General features: G+C 39.3%; 1 pseudogene across 1 annotated transcript in view; it reads right to left on the bottom strand.

The window, feature by feature from the left end:
• Window positions 1–295: 295 nt before the first annotated feature.
• Window positions 296–15,943, bottom strand: part of LOC309797747 (piwi-like protein 3) — a 33,227-nt pseudogene continuing 17,579 nt past the window's right edge. Inside the window, exons 5-13 of the transcript in view lie at window positions 12,205–12,331; window positions 11,881–11,998; window positions 11,050–11,164; window positions 9,695–9,873; window positions 9,181–9,253; window positions 3,144–3,328; window positions 2,915–3,018; window positions 858–928; window positions 296–498 (exon numbers count right to left, since the gene is read on the bottom strand). The product of the transcript in view is annotated as a piwi-like protein 3 (transcript). The remainder of the gene's footprint in view (window positions 499–857; window positions 929–2,914; window positions 3,019–3,143; window positions 3,329–9,180; window positions 9,254–9,694; window positions 9,874–11,049; window positions 11,165–11,880; window positions 11,999–12,204; window positions 12,332–15,943) is intronic.

Genomic DNA, 15,943 nt, shown 5'->3' with positions numbered 1-15,943 from the left:
ACAAACCATTGACAGGCTATGTTCATGGATTTTTAGGAATATCTGAGGTTAGCAAGCCCTCCTCCATCAAGGTTTGGAAGGAGATTAGAAAAAGAGAAGAATCATGCGGTTCCATATGGGGAAACAACCTGCTACTGCAAGGCTTCAGTTCTGCTTTCTCCTCTGACATGGGCATGGAACACAAAGTGGGAAGGGTCTGTTTTTTTCTCCCCACCCATCCACTGAAGCCCTCTGTATCCAGCTTTCCAATTCACACATCACAACTGTTGTAGATATTTCCCCCTGCCCCCGGAAACTAAAATGTAAAGCTTACAAAATCTGCACTTAATGAGTAATATACCCACTTGTGTCCTCTGTAAGCATTTTCTAAGTAGGACTCCATCTGTTTTAGTTCTTGGTCAATCAGTGCTTGAAACTGTCCATCTCCCACTCCAACTCGATGCACAATGGTAGAATGTGGCAGAGATGAATTTTGTTCATACCAGAGCTTCAAGGCAGCTGAAAGGAAGTCAGAAACACATATAAATAAACCATAACTTGGAACAAAGTGGCCACTGTTTTTGACAACTTCTATGTTCATTTGTCAACATGGTAGCTTTCAGGACACTGCTTAAATCTTCAGTCTAGTCCATACTTAACAACAGTATGAAAATTTTGAGCCAGATAATTCTTTGTGGTGGTCAGGGACAGGGAGTGTTGCTGTCCCATGCATGGTAAGACATTTAACAGCATCCCTAGCACTCTATCCCCATTGTGACAATGAAAAATGTTTTCACTCATTGCCAGATGTCCCAGGTGGGGGGGCAGTATCTCCACCAGTATAGACTCAAGCCCTCCAGCTTCCACCAGGCACTGACTATGCAAACAGGTCGTCAGCCCATTGACAAGCTCCTGCCCCGATTGCTGGATGATGCATTGAGAGAACCACCTGTATGGAGAAAAATAAGCCATTAGTTTGGAAAACAAGATTAATTCAGAATCAAAATGATGAAATTAATCCATGACCAAAAAAAATTCACTATCAGTGGTTGAGGACCCAATTAAAGATCCATTCTTCATCCTGCTGTAGAGATCCAAGTATTGGTCTCTTCACATATCTTAGGCATTTTGTAACATTTTGCATGCACACAAAGAGTAAGAATGGAAACATTTGTTAACATTAACTACAAATTATACATGCTTTGAATACATATGACTCATATTGTTTCAGCTCCTGGGGAATTCCACAAAGTGCAAACCCAGTGTTTTTCTGGAGACTCCTACTTCTAGTTCAATGTCTTAAACAATGGTTCATCCATATGAATCTGCTTTGGAGGGAGCAGTTTGCTTCAAAACAGTAATAGCTATTGTGACCACTGCTCAATGTATCAAGTAAAATCACCTGTTTGTCTAGAGTTTCTATCCCCTTATTGCGTTTTTGTTTACTTCAGAGTATTAGGATGACCTGATAGGGTATGATGTATGTTTGCCTCTTCATCTGAATCTGTACTCCGATGGATGGGATCAGGTATTTTGGCTTTACATTTTCACTGCTGCATTCTCAGTATTTACACATAGCAAGTGCTCAAAAATATCTATTGCATGAATGTAAGCTTAACTTTTTACCTATTATCACAACATTTTCTACTAAAAAAGGCAGAGTAAATCCATGTTACTGTATTTAGAGTATGACTGGAAAAAAAAGATCCTTAAAGGATACTGTGGAATTATACTTGGTGGGCCACAAACAACATTGAACATAGTGGTGGTTTGTGACTGTCCCACATACCATAATGCACAAGAGAAGAATATGCAAACCCATCTGCACTATGGGTTTTATTTTCTACTCTAAGCACAGAAAAAAGAAGGTCCCTGGAGAAAAGGAGAATCATAGGCTATAGAAGCACATCTCCTTATTCAGGTACATTATATACAAATGTATGAAGACAAGATCTTATGATACCTACAGGCCACTAGGTATGTTCCCATAGGTGTCTTCACCCACGTATATCCTAAGTGCTTCCTCATGTGTCCCTATGCAGAGGCTCACTGATCAAATCCTGCGGTTGGCAGAATTCTACCTGTCCTCATCCTTGGAACTTGTGAACATACTGAGATCTAGCCCCTGTGATGATGTTATATGGCACAGTTGACTTTAGGATAAGGAGAGTCTCCAGATGGATGATATCCGACCTCATGAGCTCCTTTAAAATCAGCAAGTTTTCTTTGGCTGATGACAGAAGAGGAAGATGGAGAGATTCAAAAGAGAACAAGAGCACAGTGTGAATTGGCGGGTTGGAAGTTGGAGGGGAGGCAAGGAGCACATCAGAAGGAATGTGGATGGAACTCTAGAAGCTGAGACTAGCTGTAGGTGACAGCCAGCAAGGAAGTGGGGTCCTCTGTCCCACAATCACAAGAAAATTGGCTCTGCCACATCGGCGTATGCTGGGAAGAGGATCCCAAGCCTCCAGGTGAGAATGTGGCTTCTGTGACACTTTTAACTTAGCCTTGGGACTTCCCTGGTTGTCCAGTGTTTAAGAATCTGCACTTCCTCCTCAGGGGGCATGGGTTCAATCCCTGGTCAGGGAACTAAGATCCCGCATGCTGCGCAGTGCAGCCAAAAAACAAAATCTTGGCCTTGTAAGGCCCTGAGAGCCACGCAGTGCCCAACATCTGACCCACAGGACTGTCCATGGTCATGTGAGTGTCGTCTTAAGCTGCCATATTTTGTCATAGTTGTTAGGCAGCAATAGAGAATGATCAGAGGCTTCCATACAGAATGTTCTGGGAGCCTGACTTTGCCAGAAGATCAGGAGAGCACATCTCTAAGAACAACTTGCCCATGGAGCTTGCCAACAATGTGTGTTAGGTCCGCCTCTCCTATCTGGCCTCCAGATAGCTCCCCACTAAACACTGTCTGCCAAAGCTTACCCACCGCATCAAGTCTGGATCGATGCTTGCCACAAATCCTGCGACTGACTTCCGTCGATGTACAATACCATGGAAACAATCGATAATGATGAACATTGCATTCTGCAACTTAAATTTTAAACCAGGTAGCAGCTTGAGTTAGAACACAAAGCAAATTTCCAATTAAATAGGACCTTAACAAATTCTACCAAAGACAGATGAAAGCAAGAGAAGGCAACAAAATCCCCACGTACTTCTATATCCACCTTCCAGAGGGCACCTCCTAGCTTGCAGTTCATCTGTAGGGCAATCTTTGTAGTGATGGTCTCTCTAAGGTCCGTTTCAACACACACTGGCTTGGAATCGGGTAACTGACACACAGATATCTTTTTATGCCTTCATAAATTTCTTTATTTTCAGTGGGCAGCAAGAAAAGGACCTTGAAAGAAAGCAAACATGACATTCCCCAAAATGCAAGAACACAGTGATGTGAGAAATGGATGCGTGTCGAGGAAGCTATATAGGTGGAGCACTGACAAAGTAGAGACTATTTATTAAATAGATATCTGAATCCATGAGGGTGAAGGGTCTAGAATCACACTGCATTCAACAAGTGTGAGTGTGAGTGTATGGAAGAGACAGGCTGCGAGACAGGCATTTGGCAATATGCATCGATCCTTTAAACTTGCAAAACCCTTTCATCCTAGTCATTCCATTCCCAGGAGTCATTCCATTTCCAGAAGTTTATCATGAAGTCAATATGGGTGGGTTAAAAACACAGACTGATCTATACCGTCCTCAGGACAGTCACCGTCGATGGGATGATGGCTCTGTGTGGGCACTTCCCAAGCATTCTACTTGATTCACTTAATTCTCTCACCAATCGACTGAGATAAATACTATTATCTGCCCCCACCAGCAAACAAGCTTGGGGGCTGTTATGGAAACTGCCTGATTTACAAGCAGCAGAGCAAGTTTCCAAACCCTCGCCAGGACCTTCAGTAGGACACTGAGCAGTTAGGAAGAGAGGCTACTGCTTGCCTTGTTTCTGACTAATGGGAAAAATCATCAGTATATTCTTTTGAACATAATGATGCTTATAGAAGTTTTTGGCAGACGTTCTTTATCAGATTAGGATAATTCTTTTCTCATTGTAGATTAAGTGAGTTTTTCTTTGGACACTGAGCAGTTAGGAAGAGAGGCTACTGCTTGCCTTGTTTCTGACTAATGGGAAAAATCATCAGTATATTCTTTTGAACATAATGATGCTTATAGAAGTTTTTGGCAGACGTTCTTTATCAGATTAGGATAATTCTTTTCTCATTGTAGATTAAGTGAGTTTTTCTTTTCACATGAAGAAGTATGAGATTTTATTAAATGCATTACCTGCATGGACTAAGAAATATTCACCACACTATAATTCACCACACTAACCAGTTTTTTTGAAAAATATAAACAACCTATTTCGAACTTAGTGGCCCACTCTAGCCCATGGTGTTCTCCTAATATTTCCTTAACCACCAGCAAATCTCTAATAATGAACTCTATTTATTCCTAGTGTTGTTGAGACTTACTCTTTTTCTTTATTCTTGACAGTATCTAATTTTAACTTTTCCAAAGCTTTAGATTTATTTGCAGATTGTTTTCTATTTAGTTTCTCTTTTTACTGTTGATTTCATTCATTCTATTTTACTTTGGTTGACTTGGTTCTTGGTGCATTAAAATCCAGACTTCATTCCCAGTGTATTCGTCAAGGGCTGTTGGTCTCATTTCTAGTTTGCTGTGTCACCCACGTTTTGATGCCTAGTACTTATTTATATAGTCCCTCGGTTGTAAGAGTTTAATAAATTTCCATTATTCTCTCTAATATCACTGTTACTTAAAAAAATAATGGTTTCTTCAGGTGTACGTGGTTTAATGATTTCTAATTGTAATGTACTGTGGTCAGTGTATGTGGTCGATAGGATCCTGGTCCTACATTATTTGGCTAGGTTTCTCCAAGCCCAGTGTGATCAGTTGAAGACAAAGACAAAATGAACTTATAGATGCACTTTTAAAGAGCACCTAATCTTTTGAGTCCATATTTTATACACACACACACACACACATGCATGCCCACGTGCACGCACACATCTCCCTGTCTCTCCTTCTCTCTCTCTCTCTCTCTCTCTCTCTCTCTCTCTCTCTATATATATATATATATATATATATATATATATATATATATATATATATATATATGTGAGTAGGTTAATAGGTCAAGCTTTTAGGTACAAGTTTAAAATCTTCTAGATTCTGTTTTTTTTTTAAATCTGCTGATCTGAGTTTCCTGAGAGTGGTCAGCTAATATTGTCTCCTAAAATTTCAGCTTCTGGAATAGCATGGACCTGTCTCCTCTTAAGAGCTATTCAAGCTGATGAAGATATAGAAACATGCCTGTTTCAGGCTCAGCCAGTTTAACAAGGCAATAAAGAATGATAGGATTAAGATAGGAGAGAAGTAGGGACCCAGAGAGGTGATCCCAGCAACTGAGGCTGCATTCTCTCCTGAGGTATCTGCCCATCCCAGTAAACATGGCTGAGAGGTTGGGAGGCTCTGAAAAGACTAACAGCCTCTCCTCAAAGAGGGAGAAGGACAGAAATCAAAGACCAGGTCCTGCCAAGGAAAGGGTACTCGTGTTAAATCTTGAGCCTACCACTCTAAACAGATTCGATTTATAATACTATGCTTTAAAGACATGAAGCTATGAGAATGTTCCAGCTGATGGTGGGTGTGTACCACCTTGGTATAACCATTTAGAAATCTGATTAGCAGCATCTAGTGACAAGGAACATTCTTCTCCCAGGTACATCCCAGCAGAAATGCATACATATGAGCACTAAAGACAAGTACAAAAGTAGTCATGATAGTAGTCATGATTATTTGTAGTAATAGCAAAACTACAAATATCCCAAATGTTTGACAATAGGATGCATTAAGTTAAAAACAATGGGTTACTATCTAGAGCAAGAGAACAAAAAACTACAGCTACACCCAACAAAGATAAACCTCAATGCTGAGCCAAAGAAAAACCAACACAAGACTGAAGCCACATGGCTCTTTAGGTAAAGTTCAAGAACAGACAACATTAAGCTATGGTGATAAGAAGTCAGGGAAGTAGTTTCTTTCGTAGGATAGTGAGTGTGAAGGGGACAAAGTGAGCATCCAATGAGATTAAAAGATTATGATCCATTAAATAAGAATCCATGAGTCTGTGTTTACATAAGTAAGAATGAAGAGCTCTTCCTTATAATAAAATATCAACTAATAAATATAGAAGGGATATTGGAAACATAGACATCACTATTTGGTGAGACTATGTTAACTAACAACTGTTTCAGACAAGAATCCTCAATGGATGCTAAAATTAATGAGTGAAACTTCAATGAGAAACAGAACATTTGCATAGTCTCAAAGTGTCGCACCATAATAACTTTAATCAATTACAAAGGGATAAAACAGTAACTTTATAATGGTGAAACCTACCAGACCTCAACTTAATCAAATGAGCAAAATTACAATGACCAGTTAATACAGCAGAAACTAACACAACACTGTACATCAACTAAACTCTAATAATGATAAAAAATTATTACATGGAGAGCTGATGACTTAAACCATGAAAAGAAAAAAAAAAAGACCAGTTAAATCAACATCATGGTCTTCCAAATATGATGGATTTAGTAAACCATAGAATACTTCTGTGATATTCTGCAAGAATGCATTACCTGAATCTAGTCATAAGGAAATGGGCAAACCTATATTGAGGATTGTTCCATAAAATAACTGGCCAGTACACTTCTAAAATGTCAAGGCCATAAAACCCAAAGACAGATTGAAGATACTTCCCAGATTAAAAGAAGACTGAAAAAGCCTGTTGGTTAGATGCCTCAGGTGACCCTTGATGGACCAAAGAATTTATTTTGCTGTAAAAAGGAATGATTGGAAGAATTTGGATTAGGGGTATAGATCAGATAAATGGCTCAGGAAAAAACATATATATACACATGTAACTACTATGAATAATGACACGTGTATATATATATACATATATATGTATATATAGTGAGAAGGAAAGAATGATTATATGTAGGTAGATATAGAGAGGGAGAGAATGATTATAGGAATGTGCTAAAATTTACTGGTTGGGAAATCTGGATGATGGTTATAGAGAGATTTGTACTGTCTTTGCAACTCTTCCTGTAAGTCTGAAAATATAAAGTGAAAAGAAAAAAGTTTTAAAATATTCAGGAAAATAGATAGTGGAGGTTTTAGATTGGATTGGTGTGTACTCATTTTTAAACAGAAAATTTGTAAAAGATTCTCTATTTAAAATAACAGGGACTATGTTCACAGTTGCCATTTTTACTGCCAATATCTGATTTTGAGGAATAGGTTATTAATGTTATGTGTAAGAGGGCTATTTTTATTCTTTTAGCCTTAAATTATTAATACAGTACTAGATTGCTTTTCCTTCCTGGTTTTAAAATTGTCTATAGTTTACCTATGCTTTTATTTCCTCTATTTCTGCCTTACTCCACCAGCTCACACGTTTATAGGAATTAAATTCTTTACTATTCCCAAACTATGTGAGTACTTATGAACTCTTGGTAGTGTTACCACCAATTCATATTAATATTTGGGAAGTTAATGTTTAATTTGGGATATAATATAAATATTTGACTTGATGTCTTCCCATCACATTCAGTGGATTACCTTACACAGCCTGGTTCTGGCCCCCACCCAGCGCCACACAGCGTTTGAAATTTGTGAGCCACATGGCTTCACCCCTGCTTATATACGAGAATTCCCCTCTGTTCCTGGTCTAGGGAGACTTACATTTGTGCCAGAAGATGTTTTACACATAATTTCCAGTTCCTATTTTATTGGTCATTCCCAGTTGTTTGGAATGCATAAGATTGTAGGCATGCTCTCCCCACCATTTGAAAAGATACCTTAAAATATTTAAGGGACTGCCCTGAATAAAAGATATTGTTCCAAAAAGCAAAACTAGGATAAATTAGTAAAAGTGGGGCAAATTCCCATTCAAGTTTCAGATAAACTTTCTTAAGAGAAATTCCCACAATTAGAAAGGCAGTCTTTCACTTTCTAGGCAGATGCTAAATGAACAAAGAAAGTCATGTGATGAGTTGGGATGCAAACCACCACCAAGGCCTCTTGAACTCCATTCTAACACGTGATGCTTTGCTGAGTCCCACCAGAGGCTTCCTTGACCTAGCTGAGCATTTAAGGCTACAGCACCAGAGAAGCATGAAGCATGGCATTCAATCAAAGTAACAGGAAGCAAGACACAGATTTAAGAACAGGATTTCAAAAGTAAGACATTTCATTTGAGTATAATAATGGCTCACAGAAGGTATCCTTCAGAGTAGCCTACAAGGTTGCTTGGTAGAAGCTGAAAGGAGAGAAAAGTCTAGGCTCTATGGAAAAGACAATAGGAAGAATATCCTGGTTTCAGGATCAAGAAACAAAGATCCCTTTTAAGAGCATCCTGGGGACTTCCCTGGTGGTCCAGTGGGTAAGACTCCACGCTCCCAATGCAGGGGGCCCAGGTTCGATCCCTGGTTGGGGAACTGGATCCCGTATGCCACAACTAAGAGTCCACATGCTGCAACTAAAAGGCCCTGCATGCCACAACTAAGAAGCCCACATGCCGCAACTAAGACCTGGCACTGCCAAGATAGATAGATAGGTAGATAGATAGATAGATAGATAGATAGATAGATAAATATAAAGAGCATCCTGGATGATGAGGGAAGAATGGGAGATGAGTTTGGGAAAAGAATCCAAGGAAGAAAGGAAAAAGATGTTGCTTTAGTAATTCAGATACAACGTAGTGACAACAGATGGGAGAAAGGAAAAATCCCAAGAAAAATACCAGACAAAAGAAAGAACACTTACTGGAAGAGAACAGATCATAGACTTTGCAGGTTACAGCTGGAGAGAGAAATGATGAATGTGTGCCTACCATAATCCATATTACTTAATATTTGTATGGTGTTTTTTAATCTGAGACTTAAAAGATAATTCTAAGTCCTCAAGCCTAAAAGAATGAGCATAACATGGTGATATTAAGTAGTAGCTTAAACCCCAAAGTCTGTATTCAGCTACATTATAGGGGTAAATTTATATTTTCTGGCTGGTTTAGGAAACCAATGGCAACATCCAAATTCTAAAATACATACAAATGCAGCTCACTAAGGACGGGGCACACATCAAATAGACACTTACAATCTGTGTTTTTTGTGAAGCATGTTTTTCAAAGGTGCTTATATAAGAATGGACTGTATCATCTGCTTCAAGCCTAGAAAATAAGTATTTCATCTATACTTCAAAAGTAATGAACAGTGAAACATGTCACATTTTATACAGCCAATGAAACATGATATAAAACAAGGCAAGATAAACTGCCAAGGTAAGTATTTCAGTTGAAGGTTTTTAAGACAAAAAGAAGTTCAATTTTTGGAAACAAGACTGGGAAGTAGTTTTTGCTATTCCCTCCTCCCCCGTCCACTCATATCAAGTTGCTAATTCTCATGTCTTCAAGATGTAGCCCAATAGCCAGAAATCCATAGATCACAAAAGCCTGATTTAATATGTGTGGGCTGGAGCAGACTTTACTTTTTTGCTTACACACTTTCAGAGTTTGGATAACGTGACAGATTCCTACAATTTAAGAAGTTTTTCCACTTTCAAATTGCCAGCAATCGATTTTGAAATTGTAGATAATTTCTGCTCTACTTACAGTTTTGCATTTCTGACAATTATGCCCATTTTGGGTGTGATTTTCTGTAGATTCTGCTGAAAGGTAAGGGCTGTTCCATAATTTCCCTTAGTGTAGAGTATTAGCCAATGATCCAGTGACATTGCTCTAAGTACAGGTACCCTTGTGTTTCTTGACCAATCTTCATTATGGTTGTCAAACTGGAAGAGAATTCCAAGACATGGTATAAAACTTCATTAAAAAAAAAGAAAACCAACATCATCTAATATGCAAAGGCAATTATCCATTTACAATCCTTTCCACTGTAAATCTGTGCTATCTCCCATTGGAACATTACCATTTTAAACTTCAGCCATGACAAGATTGTTTAAGTACTTTAAAAATAAGTTTATTATAACTAATGAATACAAAAGCTGACATGTTTTCAAACATGTTTGCAAAAAAAGTAAATCCCTCCCTTGTTACCCCTCCCCACAAGATACAGAGTAAGAACTTGGACAGAGTTTTACATGAAATCTAAACATGAAATTCTCATTTGTCAGTTGATCCTGAAAAGCTCCAACACATTATATTCTAGGTAAAGGTCCATTAAAATTAAGAAATCAACAAACCACTTGCTTTCTACTGTCATTATAATGCTCATTCAAAATGCTGAAGGACAAGAACAGGTAACATAAGATTGCACGTGACAGATATTCAAAGTTCACGGATCTATGAAATCACAAACAACTGAGATGAGAATCCTGGGGTTGGAATTAAACGCTGACTTAAAAAGGCAGTCCAGGTCTTCCCTGGTGGTGCAGTGGTTGAGAGTCCGCCTGTTGATGCAGGGGGCACGGGTTCGCACCCCAGTCTGGGAGGATCCCGCGTGCCGTGGAGTGGCTGGGCCCGTGAGCCATGTCTGCTGGCCCTGCGCGTCCAGAGACTGTGCTCCACAGCGGGAGAGGCCGCAGCGGTGAGAGGCCCACGTACCGCAAAAAAAAAAAAAAAAAAAAAGGCAGTCCAAGGAAATCTATGTACATTGTAGTCTTTCACATCTGGTCTAATGTCAGCTATTTTTCCTTAAGATATAGGTTAGTCACACTAGAATACCATGGGTTATTATGATTTTAGGTATTTGACTCTTAAGGATACATTTGGAAGATCATTTTACTATGAGAGAATGTGCACAATACTAATAAAGATATAATACAGAGACTACTATATGCCAAGCATGTTACCTGTATTCTTATTAAATGATGGCTTGTCCTCTCATATGGAAATGACAGGTAGTCTGAAAACAGCAGTCATAGTTATTGACATGACCGAGTTAGTTCCCCTTTGGGTTGTTACTAATTTGACCCAACTTTGACGTGACAATTCTGCAGCTGTCTTACAATTCTTCTTCCTTGATGAATTCTTACATCTTGCAAAATTCTTCCAGAAAAGAATAAAAACTCTGTCTCAAGTTCCAAATTCCAGTCTCGAAGCTCCTTTTGCACAGTATTATTTCTGAAAGAAAAAATATTTCCACATGCTCAAATCCAAGAAAATATGCAGAGGCAATTATCCATTTGCAAAACACAAGTCAGTGTTCCTCTCATCTAAAGTTCCTTATTGCTTGTGTTTTGTGTCAAGATGCTACAGGTAAACTCCCTAAGACTCAATCTTGTCTTTGTTCTCACATTTGTGCAGACACTTAGAATCTATTTCATTCTTAGCCCCTCTTGGCCTCCTCTGACACTGCAATGACAGAAAAAAATAGAGTTGCACCTCCCCACTCCCCAAATATCACTTTCTTCCCAATCGTCACTTTTTTTTTTTTTTTTTTTTTTTTGCGGTACGCGGGCCTCACACTGCTGTGGCCTCTCCCGTTGCAGAGCACAGGCTCCGGACGTGCAGGCTCAGTGGCCATGGCTCACGGGCCCAGCCGCTCCCCGGCATGTGGGATCTTTCTGGACCGGGGCACGAACCGTGTCCCCCACATCGGCAGGCGGACTCTCAACCACTGTGCCACCAGGGAAGCCCCAATTGTCACTTTTTAATTGAAGAATCTGAGATGCCAAGTGATCCACACAGGTCTCCACTTCACACACACAGAAAAGTAGCACTTACCCTGTGCAGCTTGCAGGATCTTAGTTTCCTGACCAGGGATTGAGCCCAGGCCCTCAGCAGTGAAAGCATGGAGTCCTAACCACTGGACAGCCAGGGAATTGCCACGCACTTACTCCCTTAAAGCATCCATGAATGTTAGCAATTTATGCTGCCTTCTACCTGGATCCATCCTCATATAGGTGGACAACTCTCTCATCATTCTGTAGTCTTTATGCAGGTCATCCGTTAAGCCTTAAAAAAAAAATCCGAAAGATAACACTCCAAACTAGCAAGAATAGATTTCTATTAGAGAAAACTTAACTGTTGTATCCGGAAGAAGAAGAAAATCAGAGAGAGCAAGTCTGGGTCATGTGGAGTCTTGTGAAAATCCTGTAAAGTAATATTGGTGACTTTAAAGAAGGGCTCTCTTTTATGAAAATGGTATAAATCCACAGTACCTGTCAGGTGGCATAGCTCAGGAACCAGCATTATAGGTTGATGGAGTGTGTCCTGTCGGCTCATTTTCCATTTGCCCTTGGTGATCAAAAGTGGCTGATTTAAGGTAGTGACCACTGTACCACAGTGCTGTTCAACAGAAAAACGAACACTGGCATGCCTATTAGCAAAACCTTAGTAACATCAAATAAATAGGTACAAAAGTGCATTTTCGGATCACAAATGGAGGCCTAGAGGTGTGGTGATATTGTTTCCCCCAGTTTAAGAAAGCCTCCAAAACACTCTTAATATTCTCTTAATTTGATGTCCCAGGGATCACTTATAAACATAGATGGCCAAGGAGAGTAGAACACCCACAAAACATAATGGAATCATTGTGCTACCCTTTTTATTATAGATGTAGATGGGTGAGACTTGTGTAGTATGTTTTTCTCACCACAGTAATGCCTTGAAAGTTTCTAAAACATATTGAGAATTTTCAAGAGGATTCCTCTACTAATGGGGGACAAAAAAACCTGGCAACATTTTAGAGTGGCAATTCCAGATCTATTCCCAACATTCCTCTTACTTTATTTCCCCTAAACCCTTAGTCTCTGCTTCCAGTAGGGAAAGGCATCTTCTAAGACATCACATACAGAAGTTCCTATCCCTAAGGCAGCAAATTCTTGTACAACAGAGTGACTTTACTCCCCAACACAAAGTGGAGATTCTTTGTAGATCTTCCTAAGCTGCTTATTAGCAAGGTCCTCATCAATAAGTTAACCACATGAATTCTGGTATCATCTGTCATTTAAGCATCTGAGAGCTTCAAAAGGAGTTCCAACTTTGGGCAAGAAGACTTCAAATCGAGGTTTCATGGCTCTTTTCTTTTCAAGCTGGGTGGCTACTATTAATTCTCATGCTATTGTTACAGATTATATATTTTTTCCTTCAAGCACTGTAGTTATTTGAAGGCAGCTAAGATTCACCCCCTATTTCCTTGTCCTAGACCCTTCTTTAAGGAGGGCACTTGTGCAGGTATATACATGCATGTAGAATCATGGCATCATTTTAAGCTTCATCCACAGCTCCTATCACCCAGTTTATCAAAGCCTTCGGACATGCTCTTCCTCCTATAGAGAACTATAGAAATCACACTTCCCATTTCTTATAGCTTTTGTAAAAAATAAACAAACCTCTAGGGAGGGTGGGAGGGAGATGCAAAAGGGAGGGGATATGGGAACATATGTATATGTATAACTGATTAAATTTGTAAAAAAAAATAAAAAATAAATAAAAATAAAAATAAAAAAATAAACAAACCTCAATTAAATAGAGTCAGGAGACCAGAGGGGGAGCTCTCTCATACCCTGCCATGATAGCAGAGCCCAACAGGAAGAAGAAAGACTTCTCTTCTTCCCAGGCAAGACCTTGGCCAATGAAAAGCCATGGTCTCTTTGTTTACTAAAGCCCTTCCAACTTTCTTTTCTCTTCTATGAAAGGGTTCTCCTGTCCTCCTCAAGTGGGACTTGCACATGGCTCACCAGGGTTGCAGACCCCAAATTGCAATTCTCCACTGATCCCAAATAAACCCATCTTTGCTGAAGAAGAAACCTGCAGTCTATTGTTTTAGGTCCAAAAAACAAATCAGTCCTGTTGTCCCTATTTCCATTATTTGAAAGGTAGGATTGTGCCTACTTTCTAATGCCTCATCTATGAATTCAGCAGTTTTTCCCAGATCTCATTATGAGACTCTTATGAGACTCAGCTCCTACCAGGGCATCCTGAGACTACCCTAGTCATTCAAATATTTCAGCACATCCATTTCACTCAAGTAAATCTGCTGGAACCATTTTCTTATGTTTACATGTAAGACTCTATATATCAACACATGCTGAGAAGGTAGTTTGCCTTAATGTGACACACTCTCTCAAATTATTACTAATCCCACTACTCTCTGATTCTAACATGCATGAATTATCTATTACAACCTATGTGTATGAACTACTATGTGTCAGTCATGGTGTAAGGTATAAGAGATATGTATTGCAAAGAGCAGAATCATAGCTCTCCTAGTCCTATGAAACTCATAGTCTATTGGGGAGGGGAGAGATTTATAAAAATCACCCAAATATATAATTACAAATTGGGATAAGTGTTATGAAATACAAGTACATAACAGAAAAGGGTGACCTCACAGAGGCCTGATGTTGCAGGTCAGTGTATACATGGGAGGGAGGGGTACTGTTGGGATATCCAGAATGGCTCTTTTTTAAAAAAAATTATGAAGTATTGTTGATTTACAATACTGTGTTAATTTGTGCTATATAGCAAAGTGACTCAGTTATACATATGTATATTCTTTTTCATATTCTTTTCCATTATGGTTTATCACAGGATATTGAATATAGTTCCCTGTGCTATGCAGTAGGACTTTGTTGTTGTTCCATCCTATATATAATAGTTTGCATCTGCTAATCCTAAACTCCCAATCTTTCCCTCCCCGACTCCCTCCCACTTGGAAACCACAAGTCTATTCTCTGTACCTGTGAGTCTGTTTGTTTCATAGATATGTTCATTTGTGTCATATTTTAGATTGCACATATAAGTAAATCATATGTCCATCGACAGATGAATGGATAAAGAAGTTGTGGTGTATACACACACACACACACAAGTGAATATTACTCAGTCAGAAAAAAGAATGAAATAATGCCATTAGCAGCAACATGGATGGACCCAGAACGGCTCTTCTTAATCAAAGATCTTTGAGATAAAATTTGTAGGATGAACAAGCAAACATCAGCCTAGGTGGAGGTATCAGCACACATAAACTGAGAAGGAGAGAGGTCCTTAACTCTCTCACAGCCTCACCTCCCTTACTTCCCCAGCTTGCATTCCATAGCCTGTCACAATCACGTCCTCACAAATGCCATTCATTCCTTCACTATGCCTTGATCATGCTACGTTGGCAAGTCTCAAACCCTGGTAAAACCCAGCTGTCTGTTCTGCCCATGCAACCAACAACCAAACCCTGCTGACTGGTTCTAGAGTTAGTCTGCCACAATCTAAAAGGGGTGTTCTGTTCAGATTCCCTAGTTATGCTTCCTACCCGTTCAAAAAACCAGCATTTCACACTTTCTCATCTCTTCTCAAATCTGCTATACATCTCCCTCATCGCTGCCCATCAACTAACTCAGCCAATGGTCTTGCTTCATACTCACTGAGAAGTGAATGTCTGAGGATTCAGACAGGAATACACTTATATTCTGCCCAGTGTTTGCCTTCTCTCTACACATATGTATGTTCTTCTTGCCCTCTGATTACTATGGAGGATGTGTCCTGCTCCAGAAAAGGGTCTGTAATCTCTACTACAGCTATGGATTCTAACCTCTTCTTTCCTTCAGGGATTTTGTTCCTATCATTACCCCTCATTTATCTTGCCTTCCGTATTAACAATTTCTCCTTCTCTAGTTATACCAGGATAAACACACACTGTAGTATTCTCTGACTTAAAAAAATCCTTCATCTACATAGCATTTCTCTTCCCTTCTATGCAAACATTGCTAAATTTTTCCTTCAGTACCCTCCACCTGGACTTCAATGCCCACCATTACACAATTTGCTCTTGGCAGTGAACTCTATGCTATGAAACTCAATATACTCTTCACTGTGTATTTTTCCCCCAGCTCTATTGAGGTATAATTGGTATACAAAAATCTGCCCATAATGTGTACAGTTTGGTGAATTGGGGCATATGTA

This window comes from Mesoplodon mirus, assembly GCF_964341445.2.
Source record: "Mesoplodon mirus genome assembly, contig: HAP1_SCAFFOLD_942, whole genome shotgun sequence".
Taxonomy (NCBI): Eukaryota; Metazoa; Chordata; class Mammalia; order Artiodactyla; family Ziphiidae; genus Mesoplodon; species Mesoplodon mirus.
Note: the sequence above shows the minus strand (reverse complement) of the source record. Positions and strands in the feature narration are given on the sequence as shown.